This window comes from Chinchilla lanigera, unplaced genomic scaffold, assembly GCF_000276665.1.
Source record: "Chinchilla lanigera isolate Chin_1 unplaced genomic scaffold, ChiLan1.0 scaffold00081, whole genome shotgun sequence".
Classification (NCBI taxonomy): domain Eukaryota; kingdom Metazoa; phylum Chordata; class Mammalia; order Rodentia; family Chinchillidae; genus Chinchilla; species Chinchilla lanigera.
In genome coordinates, this window is record NW_004955482.1 from 1,794,705 (window position 1) to 1,808,468 (window position 13,764).

Genomic DNA, 13,764 nt, shown 5'->3' on the forward strand with positions numbered 1-13,764 from the left:
CCTGTCTTGGAGCTGACAGACCAGGGGCTGCAACCCATGGGCCGCAATAAATCTCTCCTCCTTTACTTGTGGGTGTTGGGTATTTAGTCTCAGTAACAGGAGAGTGGCTAAGACACCACTGCTGTGGCTGACATTGTCATACATCCAGGTGCTCAAGGACTAGATGCTTTTGTTAACTGATTTATTCCAAAGTGTTTATGCACTGAGCAGAATTGAGGCCTCCTGCCTTCTCTGAATAAACTCCTCTCTGAGACACACTTTATACTCTTGATGAACATTTCTGAACACTAAAAGGTGAAAAGCACCTTGAGAGATGTCCGTTTTCCTTTGCTAGCACGTTCACGCATCATCCACCAGATCCAGTTCCCAGGTAGAGATAGCGCCTTTGCAGGTGGCCTTTGGATTTAGGATTCTTCTGTTGTTGGGAAGTCCCAGGGGCAGTTGGCTGGAGCCGAGGAGAGCAGAGGCCAGGCTGCCCCTGTCCCAGGAGACCTGTGATCCCAGGCCTCGCCTTGACTTCCAGGACTACCCTGGTGCCTCCCTGGCCACATCTAACCACGATCTCCTGTTAAACCCAAATGACACACATGTCCTTGTTTGCTCCTTTCTTAAACAGAAGTTGGAAAGCCAAGCAAGCACAATTTCTGGCATGAAAACCACCACATTGCAGATGTGTCTACGCTGTTTTCCTCCCTTCCTTTGAATATGGAAGTGGTCTTTGGAGAAGGCCCCAAATAGCAATTTTCCCTCAGTTGAGAATAATTTTCAAAGCCTGCAAATCTCCTATGATTTGATCCACAAGAAGGGAAAGATAAGCTGACCAGTGTGGCTCCATGTAGGGGGATCCCCAGCTCCTGCACATGGAGCGTCCAGGGACAGGGATTTATTCACCGCTGCGGACTGGCAGCCCCCTTCTCCCCTCTGCCCTGTGGCACAGTCATGGATGGGTGGCATGTTGCTTTGCTATTGGTCATTCAGAATTAATTCTTGGTCAGTCTGCCAGAAAATGCCAGTTGCCCAGCCAACCCCCACTTCACCCCTATTCCTTGGTTATTAACAGAACTCTGGCTTTTCCTGGGGGCGGGGAGTCCCTACAGCACTCACTGCCCAGAGGCCTCTGTGGTGAGGGCCAGTGAGATCCAGCAGATCTCTGCAGGGGCGGTGGGACACTGCTTTGGCACTGGAGATGGTCAGATGGGGCTCGGACACGCCTCCTGCCTGCCTACCCTGACTACCTCAAGATGCAGGCAGAGCCCTGAAGACACGTGACCTTGCCACCGGGAGGCTAAAGGTCAGAATGGAGGGAGCTGGCCTGCATGCACTTGTTTTCTTCCTGTCTCTGTCCCCCTGGCTCTTCTATGTCTGCATTTCCCTCATGTGAGAAAATGAGTCTGCATCTGATTAAGCCACTGTTTACATCTATTCCTTGCAAGCCAGCTCAAACCCGACTGCTGATCCTCACATGTCTCCCTGGCCTGGGAGGTTGGCTCGAAGCTCAAGGTCACGGCTTCTAGGCAGGGGCGTTGCTGAGTGACAAGGCTGGTGTGCGGGCCCCTGGGGCTGTGTGTGCGCAGCTCAGCGAGGCGGGAGCAGCAGGCGGTGAGAGTGCAGCCGCAGGTGAGCGGCGACAGTGGAGCCTGCGGCGGGAGCGACCCCGCACCTGTGTCACCAGGAAGGTGGCCTGCGTTGTTTCCTCTCAGCTGTGGCCCCTGGGCAGGCACACCCTGCTCCCTGTGATCGAGGAGGGCTGTGCTCACGTACAATCTCAGGGGCCAGCCTAGAGATGTCCTTGCTGGGACCCAAGCAGAATGTCCCCTTGCCTGCACCTTGGGGCGCTTTGGACCCGGGCCACAGCCCTTTTCTCAGTATTAATCCCGTTCATCCTGCCGTCAAAAACAGGATCAACTGCATCGTACATAATGTGAATATTCCACACCACACTCAGGGCCGACGTGCAGACTCTCAGTCGTGCTATTTGATCAGTCAGGGAGGTGTGCATTTGTAAAACAGAAAGAGGGAAACTGCCAGCTCTGTTCTTACAAACGCTCTGTGGCTTTGCTTCCTTCTCCTAGCTGCGGATGACGGCTCACTAGGACTTTCACAGCTGAGCACTATTTGTCCAGAGAAAGCCCGGTGAAACGCTCAGGCCGCCTGCAGTCTGAGCGCAGGGTGTACGGGCAGCTGTGGCCAGGAAATATCAGATGGGAAACTCCAGAAACAAGCAGTGCCTCGGTTTTACGTTGCGCGTGGCTCTGAGAGCACAGCGAAGCCCTGCATGGTCTCCATCCCCCGGGGTGTGACTCGTCCCCCACGTCCTGCACATCCATGCTGTCCACACCAGCTGCCCGCAGGTTGGTCACACAGCATTGTCTCCAGCATCAGGTCCGGGACTCGGGATGCTGAGGAGAAGCTGGGAAGGGCGCTGGACCCCAGTGAGACGGCGGAAGTACAGCTAGGTGTTTTAGGGGAGCGCGTTCAAGTAACTTACTACAGTAGAGGTTATAATTGTCCTGGTTTAGCATATATGAGTGTCACTAATCTCTCACTGTGCCTGATACACAGGTCATCCTTTATCACAGGTATGCACGTATAAAAAAAGCACAATGTGTGTGTATATATGTGATCAGAAAACAAGGTGTGGGGTGGGCTGGGGATATATCTCAGTGGCACAGCACCTGCCTGGCAAGTGTGAGGTCATGCGTTCGATTCCTACAAAAAAAATATGATGTGAATTTAAATTTTTAAAAAGTTTATTGTAGTAAGATGCGCATGGCCATGATTGCCCCTCAAGACCCTCCCCTCATTTTGCACACACTCGTCCCGTCCTCCGTGCCGCTTTCTGAAGCGGTTCTGAACGCCCTCTTTCGTATCTCTTTTGTGGCTGACTCCAGGTTCCGAATTAATCCAAGACATTTATGGCAATCTCTGACAAAGGAAAAACATTATAGTGTGACCTCATCCACCTTAGTCACTGGCTCTTCTATCGTGTGACTTCTCCAAAGTCAAAATGACCATGAAGTGTCAACATTTCCAGCACAACTAAAGACACTCGTGCACGTGAACTCCAGAACTGCTGCGTAACGTGGCAAGCATGATGGGATGAATGTGTTCCAAGCGAGGGAGGGTTGTGAGGGGGATTACCGGCAATGTGTCTTTTATTGTAATAAATATTTAAGTATTCACCACCTCCTTCAATCCCACCTTGCATGTGTATAGGTTTCCTTGCATGTGTATAGTATTCCCCATGGTTCCCCCCAACCCAGGGGATCCTTGAATGCATCCTTTGTGCATGGGCGATGGCAGAGTGGACATGGGGACACACAGCACACATTGGCTTTGGGTCTGTGTTCTTCACGCCCCCCTGCTCAGTACAGATAATCGCGTTCGAGGTGGGAGTGCCGTGGAGAGGGGGGTGGCCGAGGCAGCTCCGCCACACCCGGCACCTGAGCGAAGCGGCACGTTCATGTGCTCACCCTGCAGCTGTCTGTGTGCGGACAGCAGCGTGGTCTTCTCGGAGAATCAGAGAGCAGACGCCCGCTGCCCCATCTAATGGGCCGCAGGGACTAATAGGTTAGCAAACGGCCACGGCGCTGTGTTTTCAGAGCCCACATAACCTCTCAGCCTCCCGCTTTTCCATTTCTGCAATGTGTTTGCAGTCTGTGAAATGAGTTTCTCCGTAAGTTTCTCTGTGCATTAACTCTCGAAGCTGCTGAGGGACAGAAGTCAAACGCAGCCCATCTGCAGCCTCATTTCCATCAGAAAGCCGCGGCTCTGATTGCTCCTCACAAACGCTCACGCAGGGCTTTCAGGGCGCTCAGGCTGAAGGGCAGTCCTGGCCTGTGGCACTGTGGGCACCAGGTGGCCAGCCGGAGTGGGCAGTGCTCCCGGTAAAGGCCAGTGCCTCTGCAGGGCTGGGGAAAAGACTGTGTAGCTCGGACAGAGGTGGCCTAGCTTTCAGGCACCTACTCGCCTCTGCCTCGTCCCTGGAGTGGCAGTGCTGATGTCACGGCCAGCAGGGTCTCCATCAAGCACGGAGCTGCACGACCCTCAGTCCAGCGCCGGCCTGTGGATGCTCTCTGCAGGGTGGCATTTAGAAGATGCGAAAGCCTCGGAGTAAAGGAGGACGCTAGGGACAAGGACTAAGCCATGCACTGTGCAGCTATGACCGGAACAAGCCCGGCTCGGCTAAGCGCTGGGGGTCACTTGCAGAGTCGAGCTGTCTAACTGACCCAGCCAAAGGGAGCTTTCTAACCCGCTTGCTCCCCTTCCCACGGAGTGCATTGCCAGTTGTCCTGGTGCAGCCGGCACTCTCGGTGAGCAGGTCCCACTCCAAGTCACAGCCGCTCCGCCTGGCCCCCCACCCTCCCCGCGTCACTTACGGCACATAGGATTTCATTGATCACCTTCCGTTCCCTGTGGCAGGGTCTCCTTCCCTCCCCGCCCGAGCCTGGAGCTGACTGGCAGCGTCCTGCCCAGGCTGAGCATAATCCACCCACAGAATAAAACGCAGAGACCACTGTGATGCAGGGAGAAGCCCAAGGATGCACACCTTTTTGGAGACCTGTGTTCAGCACTCAGCGCCTCAGTTTAAGGGCAGAGCTCTCTGTCCCGGGGCCCAGCTGTTGGCCTGCGGCCGTCGCTCCCAAGGCTGGTTGCCAACTGCTTTTGAAATAAGACAGAGGCGCACGGCTCATTGCATTTGCCGTTACTGTACCCAAGGCAGTGCCGCTTCAAAGGGGAAGCTGCCCTCTAAAACAGTGACCTTCAGCGTGTTTTTAACTTTAAAAATATGTTTGAAGCCGGGCCTGGCAGTGCAGTTCTGTATTCCCATCACTCTGGGAGGCCAAGGCAGTGGGATGGAAAGTTCAAGTCCAGCCTGGGCAACTTAACAGTGTCTGGAGACCCTGTTTCAAAATAAAATATAAAAAGGGGCTGGAAGTGTAGCTCAGGGTGATGGCCCTGTGTTCGACTCTCAGTATAGAAAAATTTAAAAATGTGTGACTGGTGCCTACAGACCGATGCTGAGGACAGATTTTCTTTCCTTGCTGATGGTGGGAGTGTGGGGCCAGCTCTGTCCTGTGTCCTGTCCCCTAGTACATCCAGCCAGCTGTCCCTGCTCGCTGGGGACGTCCAGGGCTGTTCGTGTCATGAGGCACCGGGGCTGGCACAATCGAGGCATCATTTCATGGAGATCAGATACCACCTGGCCAAAGGCTGTTGAGCACGCACCTTCCAGGAAGAATCTTACGTGACCTGAAAGCGCGGCCTGGAGACCACGGCTTGTTTACCCGAGAGGAGGAAGCTTACTCACAGCCAAGCCAGAGGCCGCAACCTTGCCGTGCCAGACTGGCCTCCTTCTTTGCAGGCTCACTGCGAGTCTTCAGACCCATGCTTGCCCACCCTGGCTCCCTCCTCTGGCTTGTCCAGGGCCCAGGGGTGGCTGCCCATCCAGGTTGGGCCCTGCTCTGCCTGCCATGGACCCTGTGAACCAGGTCATGCCGGGCCAGATTTGCACATAAGCTACCCCGTGCAGGCAAATCCTGGTCCAGGGCCAGACCCCTCCCCCAGCAGCTCTGCATGGTCCCAAGATGGGCTGCTTCAGTGCCTCGACTCCAGGCACAATGGTCTTGTGCACCCAGGCGAGCTGTTGTGCAATCACCTGCTTCCACCAGGACTGTGGTTCTGGGGGGCTGAGCGGGCCTTGCACCTTCCTTTCCCTTTTTGTCCCTCCCCTCTTCCCCTCTCCCCTCCACTCTCCCCTCCCTCCTTTCCCACCTTCCTTTTTCCATTCTTCCTTCTTTCTTGGCAGCTGGGCCAGACAAACATTATCCAAGGGAAGTCCGAGTCCCTCCGTATCCAGTGGCCGGTGGCTGGACTTGTGCATCGGTGACAGAAGGGAACGCAGCTCCTGAGACCTGAGGGCCCTAAGTGGGCTTGGCTGAGCCTTAGTGCTAAGGACCTGGATGCCTGGCAGAGTCCTGGGAGAAACCGGGAGAGGTGTCTGGTGGCTTAGATCTCCACGGCTGCTGGGTTTTTTGTGTATTTTTTTAAAAAATTTATTGGTCCACTTTAGATATACATAACAATCACATTCATCATAGAAATTTGTACATGATGTATCTTCTTATTTTTTTCCTATTCACTTCCCTTCATCTCCTTTTTCTCTCTTTATTGATAAGACATTTGTCTGCATGTTTCCCTTCTGTTCTTTTTTTCTTGTATACCACAGCAATATACGCACACCCATGTTTATAGCAGCACAGTTTGTAATAGTTAAATCTTGGAAACATCCAAGTGCCCATCAACAGATGAATGAATAAAGAAAATGTGTATTTATCATACAATGGAGTATTACTCTGCCATAAAGAAGGATAAGCCTGAGACATTTCTAGGTAAATGGATGTACCTTGAGACCGTACTCTTAAGTGAAATAAATTGGACACACATATTTAAATACTGCATTGTTTCCTGGTATGAGAAACCTGAAGTGTAAATAAGGACCAAAATGTATAATAGATATTGGGAAATGGAAAGAAAATGTTCAAATGGGAAGGGGAACAAGGGAGGGGGAGGGGGAAAGAAGAGACATGGCTGCTCTCTTCCCTGCACCCTACGGCCAAGAGCGTGGATGCCCCACTTCCCGCCCCCCTTGAGATCCTTGCCCCAGGAGCCCAGGCCCTGCCCATCCTGGAAATGGCTGTGTGAGCACAGACAGGCCCGGGGGAGCTCTCCAGCTGATACCGACAGGGACAGGGCCGGAGGGGCCAGGTGGGAGGCAGCAGCGTCCACCCGGTCTCAGACTGGGTTTGGCTGTCCGATGCCAAATCCCCTGGGTCCCTGAGCAGCTCTTGGGGAAGGAAGAGGGATTGTGAATCGAGCCAGAGCCATGAGTGTGCAGCCGCACGCACAGGGAGCCGTGCACGTGAACGAGGGGGCAGGTGTCCCCGACACTGGGACACCACGGGGACCCAGCCACAGCCCACCCTGCCTTATCCCATGGTTAGAAAGTTTAGAAGAGCCGGGCCACACGTGGTGATGGCCGTATCAGGCAGGGAGTGCCAGGCACCAGCCAGGATGACCTGGGGAATGTCACTTCCCCCGAGAGACATAGCCTCTGCCTTGGCACAGGGCCAGCCCAGTGACGGAGGTGGTGGGGACATCGGGCTGTGCACCCCCAAACCAGGCCCGAAGCATCACAACGATGACCCCTTTTGATGCAGACGCCAACGGTGGGTACCGTGGTGACTTGGCCAAGCTGCAAGGACTGCTCTAGAATAAAACCTGCTTTTTAAAAAGCTCCTTGGGGAGCCAACAGTGAAAACAGGCCGAGAAGCACTGACACGGGAAGTGTCCGGGGGGCACAAATGCTCCCTGCGTGCACCCTGGAGAGGGATGCTGCCGGTGGTGGGCAACGCTGTTCCAGCCCGGAAGATACCGCCGGTTCTTCCGTGTGACTTGGCCCCATTACCTGGGCTCTGCTTCCCCGTACCAGTTAGTTTCATAGAAACTACAGCACAGATACCTTTCGGGCATTCTCAGCGCACCTCTTACTTAACCCTGCATGGCGACTTGGGGTGGGCACTGCGTGGTTGACAGCAAATTCTCTTTTGTCTCTGCCATCTTCGGTGGCTGGAGATGACGACTGGGAGGGTGAAGGGATTTGGAGCCCGTTCAGCAATGACTCCTCATGTGTCTCATCATCAGGACTGTGTCTGGCACCCTGTAAACAAACCTCACGGAACAAAAATGAGAGAGGTGGATGTGAGTCCGGACTCCAGCACTCTCGGCGAGATTTGAGGGGAGGGCCGGTGTTCTGCGTCTTCACGGGAAGGTACTGGCTGTGCAGGACTGTGGTGTAGGTTGAATGAAAGAACTCACCAAAAGCACTCAAGTCACCCTGTCAGTAGTGAATGTTTTCCTCGCTCTCCTGCTGTCCTCCGTCCATGGGAAATGAAGTTTACTGTGGAGTTTGGGAAATGTTCTCATTTTGGTACGCATTCTACAGTTCACTCATTTTTAGGTCTTAACTTACCCATTGTTTTTCCTGATAGAGTCAAACCCTATGATACATTTTATTGAAGTGAAAATATGTATCGTGTGAAAATTTCACTGCTGACTGTCCCACACACAAGGAAATCAACCCCCCCACTGATAGCGTGCAGTCCTATAGGCGTGACTCTGGCAGTTGGTTGCCGTTCAAATCGGCTGGCGTTGTAGCTGAGCCTACGGAGACAGAAGCTGTAAGGTGGAGCCGGCGCCCACCGCTCAGCGCGTCTGGTGCAGGCTGGGTCCGGGCAGGGCTGGGCCTCGAGGCTTCCTTCCCGGCAGCGGTGACTGGGCCACACGCGCAGCCCCGAGGTCTTGCATCTGCAGCCAGCAGCGGTCTCAGAGCCTTCACGGACTGTGACAGGGACGCCTTGGGAAACACCCAGGGGCCCCCGGGGGAAGGACCTGTGGGAGCCCCTGTGTGTGCCCCGTGGGGCCGGGCATGAGTGAAATGCACTCGAGCCGCCTGTGCACAGACGTGCCAACCACAGACAGCGGAGACAGCGCAGTGAACACGCAGATGGCAGAAAAGCCACGTCCAGCCCTGCAGGCGTTTGGAAAATATGCAGAGCAATGCTCTGGTGCTTCGGTATCTGTACATATAATTAATAGCAAACACATGTCTGTGTTTTTATGATATATGCACGTTAACGATGCTGTAATATATTTGCATGTCTGTGTAGAGGCAAGCATGTGCACATGTGTGTGTCCGCATGTATACATGCAGGAGTATGTGTTGTACACACCTGTGTGTTCACCCTCATCCGTGCAGCTGCATAGCAGGGAGAACAGCCCCAGGCTGGGGGCAGGACGGGGTAGGAACCAGTGCCCAGTGCCCTCCAGGGGCAGCTGGCCTCCTGGGACACGAGGGGCCTGAGAAATGACCCGGCAGAGATGAGGCCCTGACGGGGCTGCAGTGAGGAGCACGGCAGTGGCTGTGTGGGGAAGGCGTCCGTCCACTCGTGCACGGTCAGCGGGAGCTTTCTGCAGAGGTCTAGGCAGTGCACATCGCTAGCTTTGAGAGCCGGGCAGTTTCTGCTGTGGCCAGGCAACTCCGCTGTGCAGAGGAGGTGGCCAGAGGAGACACCTGAGCCCACGACACGGCTGTGTACCTTCACCTCTCTCCCTTGGGGCCTGATGAGTTTGTTTCAGCAGCTGCAGGTGGTGGAGTTTAGGAATATTTGGTTTTGTTAGTGAAGAACTGATCTGTTTGCTTGTGAAATGCTCAAAGGCTATAAGGAAACCTCTCCAGAGTCTCTAGGGTCTCTCTCTCTCTCTCTCCTTCTCTCCCTCTCTCTCTCTCTGTCTCTCCTTCTCCCTCTCTCTCTCTCTCTCTCTCTCTCTCTGTCTCTCCTTCTCCCTCTCTCTCTCTGACAGCAGAAGCCCCTCCGATTCAGCCCATGCTCGCTCCAGCCTCGTATGCCCTGCCTGGTGCAGCAGTGCTTGCTGTCTGCATGCGCCTGAGCCGCTGGATTCTTGCCTGCTTTGAGGCAGGACGGAGCTGTCAGGGTCTCGGAGACACGTTCCGTTTGTACTTGGAGAGTTTTCACGATATAACACAGCTCACTAAGCCACGAAATGAGCTCCAATGAGACACGTTACGACCTGAAAATAGAATAATGGTCCCTTGAGAGGACCGGCTGCGGGGCTCCTATCACAGAGGGGCCGGGCGGGGCGGGCTCTTCCGTCCCCTCCCTAGAGGCAGTCACAGAGCTGGTCAGGGAGTCCCTGGCCCCGCGTCACTCAGCGCTGGCCAGGTTGCACATCTGTCCCTGCACAGGGCTCATTCGGATGACCAACCTGCCCCGGATGTGCCTGGGGACAGTGCCCTGGGTCCCCTCTGGGAGCTCCCTGGAGATCGCAGGGCCCACCTGGGGCTTGGAGTGTCCGGCAGTGCACCCAGGCAGCTCGGGGGCTCCTTAGACGCCAGCCTTCCCTGGTGCAGATCCACACCCGCGTCCATCTCCCCTGAGAGCCTCGCTGCCTGCACCTGCGCCTTGGGGGTGCTGAGAAGGGTCAGACTCAAGCCCGCGTCCTTGGGGAGCTGTGTCCTAGTGCAGAGGGTGCTGAAGGGCTGGAACTGCACGGGTGCTGCCAGGTCTCCAGAGGGAGCGGGGATGGCACTGGGCTTCCCGACCCCCTGACCGTGTCGTGGTAGTGTCTTCCTTGGGGACCCCCGAAATCTGATATCTTAGTGGGGAAGGGGCGCACAGGACCTGACTACAGGCAGCAGCCTCAGGCTCTTCCTGAGCTCCCAAGGCCCAAGGTGACCCACACATTCACTGAAATCTTGGGGTTCCTTCACCAAAAATTCACTGTGATGCTCCAAGTGGCAATTCTGGGACAGTGTGGGCAGGAGGAGGGGATTCTGAGCTACTCTCTGAGTAATGGGGAGATGGCAGGGGAGCTGTGCAGGAAGGGCAAGCACCCTGCAGCCACTGAGGCAGCAAGAGAAGGATACAGGAAGGAAGACCAAGCCACCCAGTGCAAGCACCTGGCTCGGGAATTCTGCACACACACACAGTATGTGTGTGTGTGTGTGTGTGTGTGTGTGTGTGTGTGCACATTCTGGGGCATTTGATACACAGCAGTTTCATGTCTGTGACACATAACAGTTTTCTTTACAACAGATATTTTATAAATGCAAATGGTTCATTTATTCCAAATCTTTATAGTCTTCGAAAAATGAAGAGAAAGTTCATTCTGGATAAAAGGACTTCCAAGCCAGACTTCTGGACCCGTGTCCTCATAAGATCGTGAGCTGGATACTTGCCTGTTACAGAGTGCGGCTAAAGGCCGGGGCCTGTCACACAGGGAGACAGGTGGCCTGATTCACATCACTTTCACATCTGGGAAAGTGACCCGTGCAGCGAGCTGTGGAGACGGGGCCTGCAGGACAGCTGGGGTGCAAAAACCGCTGCACTGAGGCGTTCGGTTCGCTCAAGGGCAGGAGGCGGACAGGGCGCCAGGAGATTGAGGAAAAACTATTTTGTATCACATTTTTGACAGTTTTTAAAAAATCGAATTTTAAGCTGCCAGTGGTGATTTCGCTTTGCCTTCCTTCATAGAATAATTCCGGAGAGTGACGAGAGGGACAGGCACACTGATGTCTGGGGCGAGGCTCGGAGGTGAGCTGTCCACGGTGGGCAGCCTGGGGCCCCACGCTGCCTGGGGTCCCTTGTGTGTCTCCTCCCCAGCAGGGCGCATCGCCCTGTTGCACTCCGACAAATCAGCACCTCGGTAGGATTTATGCCCGGTGGAAACTTCAGGTAACTCTGAGTGCAATCGGATCGGATTGGCTCGGGCTCTCTAGAGGCGTGGGATCATCAGGAGAATTTGTGTACCATTATGCAAGGGGATTTGGCAGCTAGGCTCAGGACCAGAGGCAGATGCATGCCGGAGAGCGGGGGCGGCCTGGAGCCGCTCAACCCAAGAAGCTGGAAGTCGAAGAACAAGAGCGGCCAGGCGTGCAGCAGCTGACACTGCAGGCCTGGAGCTCCCGGAGAGTCGCTGGTGCGCGTTCACAGTGAAAGCCGAAGAGCTGGAGTCTCCTGTCCGTGAGGTCGAGGGCAGAAAAAGATGCACGACCTCAACAGCTAGCAGCTTTTCCCAGGAAAACCAACTTCCTCCTTCTTTCCCGCCCTTCACCTGCGCTGCAAGCCTATTGGCTGGCTCCACCCACCATCGGGGCTGGCCTTCCCCTTTGGTTTGTTGGCCTGAATGCCAATCATCTATGGACACGCGCATGACCGCACGCAAAAGTGCTATGCTTGCTTGCTAGGCCCTCTTAGTCCAGCCAAGGTCACAGGCACTGTTAAGGGTCACACTGACTGAACCTCATTCAAGGGAGCCACTCTGTCTCAGATCCGGAAGACGGGAAGGAGCGCATTCACGCAGCGGAAGGACACTGGCTCGCCGTTGCCTTTGCTCTGGCGGGTCACTGTGGTATTTCTGTGAATGGAGACGCGATGCCTCTCCCAGCGCGCGGCTGACAGCCCTCCCTGGCCATGTGGCGGCAGAATTGCTGGGAGGAGAAGCGAGCGGGGTGCAGCAGGGCTGGTGTATGCTCGCAGGCTTCACAGTGCACATTAACTTCTTAACCTCAAATTTTGCAAATGAAAAGAGATGTCCATCAGCATTACAGCGGAGAGCCCCGAATAAGAGTGGGAGCAGAGAAATGACAGATGCGGTGTGGCAGGTGCGCGGGCCTTGCTTGCTCCGCAGGTGTGCTGTGGAGTGTGGGCTTCAGCCCCGGTGTCACTCTGCAGAATTCCCTGCCCCGGCTCTGAGGTGACCCTGTGACAAGCCTCATCGCTCGGTTTCCCCGTGGGCATCGGCGCGGGAAGGCAGGCATCAGCCACACGTCACCGTGGATGGAGTTACCCTGCAGGAAAGACCGGCTTCCTGGCCGAGCAGGGGGAAGAGCGGCCAGAACTCAGCCTGAGCTGGGCCCCTGACGCCCAGGGAGAGTCCCAGCCATCTCCTTGCAGACTGGTCCTGCCAAAGGTCAAGCAAGCGGTGCAGGTTCTTGCGACAGGTGCAGTTGTCGGGTGGGACGGCAACTCCCGCCGGGGTCAGGGACACTTGTGGTGCTTGCTTCCGTAGTGGCTCCTCCCAACCAGAGGCTTCTGGCCTTGGGGAGACGGACCTGGGCTGCGAAGGGGACAGGAGGCTTTGGGAAGGCTTGCATCTCAGAGGAGCAGAGGAAGGGCTCAGGATGCCGAGTTTTCTAACTCAAGGCCCTAAGACAAGGCGGGAGAGGCCAGAACAGGGCCGCGGCTCCGGCAGTGCGCAGGCTCCCGGGCGGGCTGCTGGGTGCAGTTTGGCAGAGCCCCGGGGGCCCCGAGGCCCTTTGGTTGAGTGGCCCGGAGAACTATGCCTGCTACCAGCACGGTGGACCTTGTGAGCAGAGCTGGACCTCGGGTACCCCTGGCACAGGTTGAGCTTGGCACACCCCTTCCTTTCCACCCGGCCCTTCCTGGTCCTGAAATGCTGGTCAGGCGCCCGCTCAGCTCTGCACGCGGGCCTGTTAGTCACGAGTGTCTGTCTAAAAACCTGGAACACCAGGTTTCTTAGCCCAGATCCGCCCAGCCTGCGTCACCTCCCATCGACACTGACGCCAAGATGCGACAGTAACTTTCGGGGTTTGCAGGCCCGTCAGTTGGCAGCTTTCCGCGGTCCGGTTCCCGACCCCATGGCACGAGGCCTGAGGTCTCCAGTCGTTGTCCTAAACCTGCAGCCACCTTGGGTTCCCGGAACCACAGGGCCTCACAGACCACTCCAGGGTGCAGTCACCCCCAGATGGGAGCAGTGACCCAGGAGGGAGCAGACTTGACTGGATGAGGTCACCTCCCCTGCCAGCCGTACAAACCCCAGCTCTTGCTTTTGTTCCTCTTTCCTTTTTTTGTTTTTTTTGTTTTTTGAGACAGGGTTTCATTATGTGGCCCAGGCTGGCCTTCAACTTGCGGTGATCCTCCTGCCTCAGCCTCCCAAGTGCTGGGATTACAGGTATATACCACCATGCCCAGCCTTTGTTTGTTTTGATAAAAGCTCAGAGTTCCAAAGACAGATCTTGAGCCTCTTTATCTGTCCTTCCCAGTGTGGTCGTGCTGATTTAAGCTCTTTCCTACCCTGACCCTGGTCCTGTCCTTGACTAATGCTAAGACACAGCAGAGGGCTGTGTCTGGTCTGTCAGGACCCCTGAAGCTGGGGCTGTCA

General features: G+C 55.5%; 1 protein-coding gene across 3 annotated transcripts in view; it reads left to right on the plus strand.

Moving 5' to 3' along the window:
* Tmem132d (transmembrane protein 132D) overlaps positions 1 to 13,764 on the plus strand; it is a 493,036-nt gene that overhangs the window by 122,438 nt on the left and 356,834 nt on the right. The window lies entirely within an intron of this gene.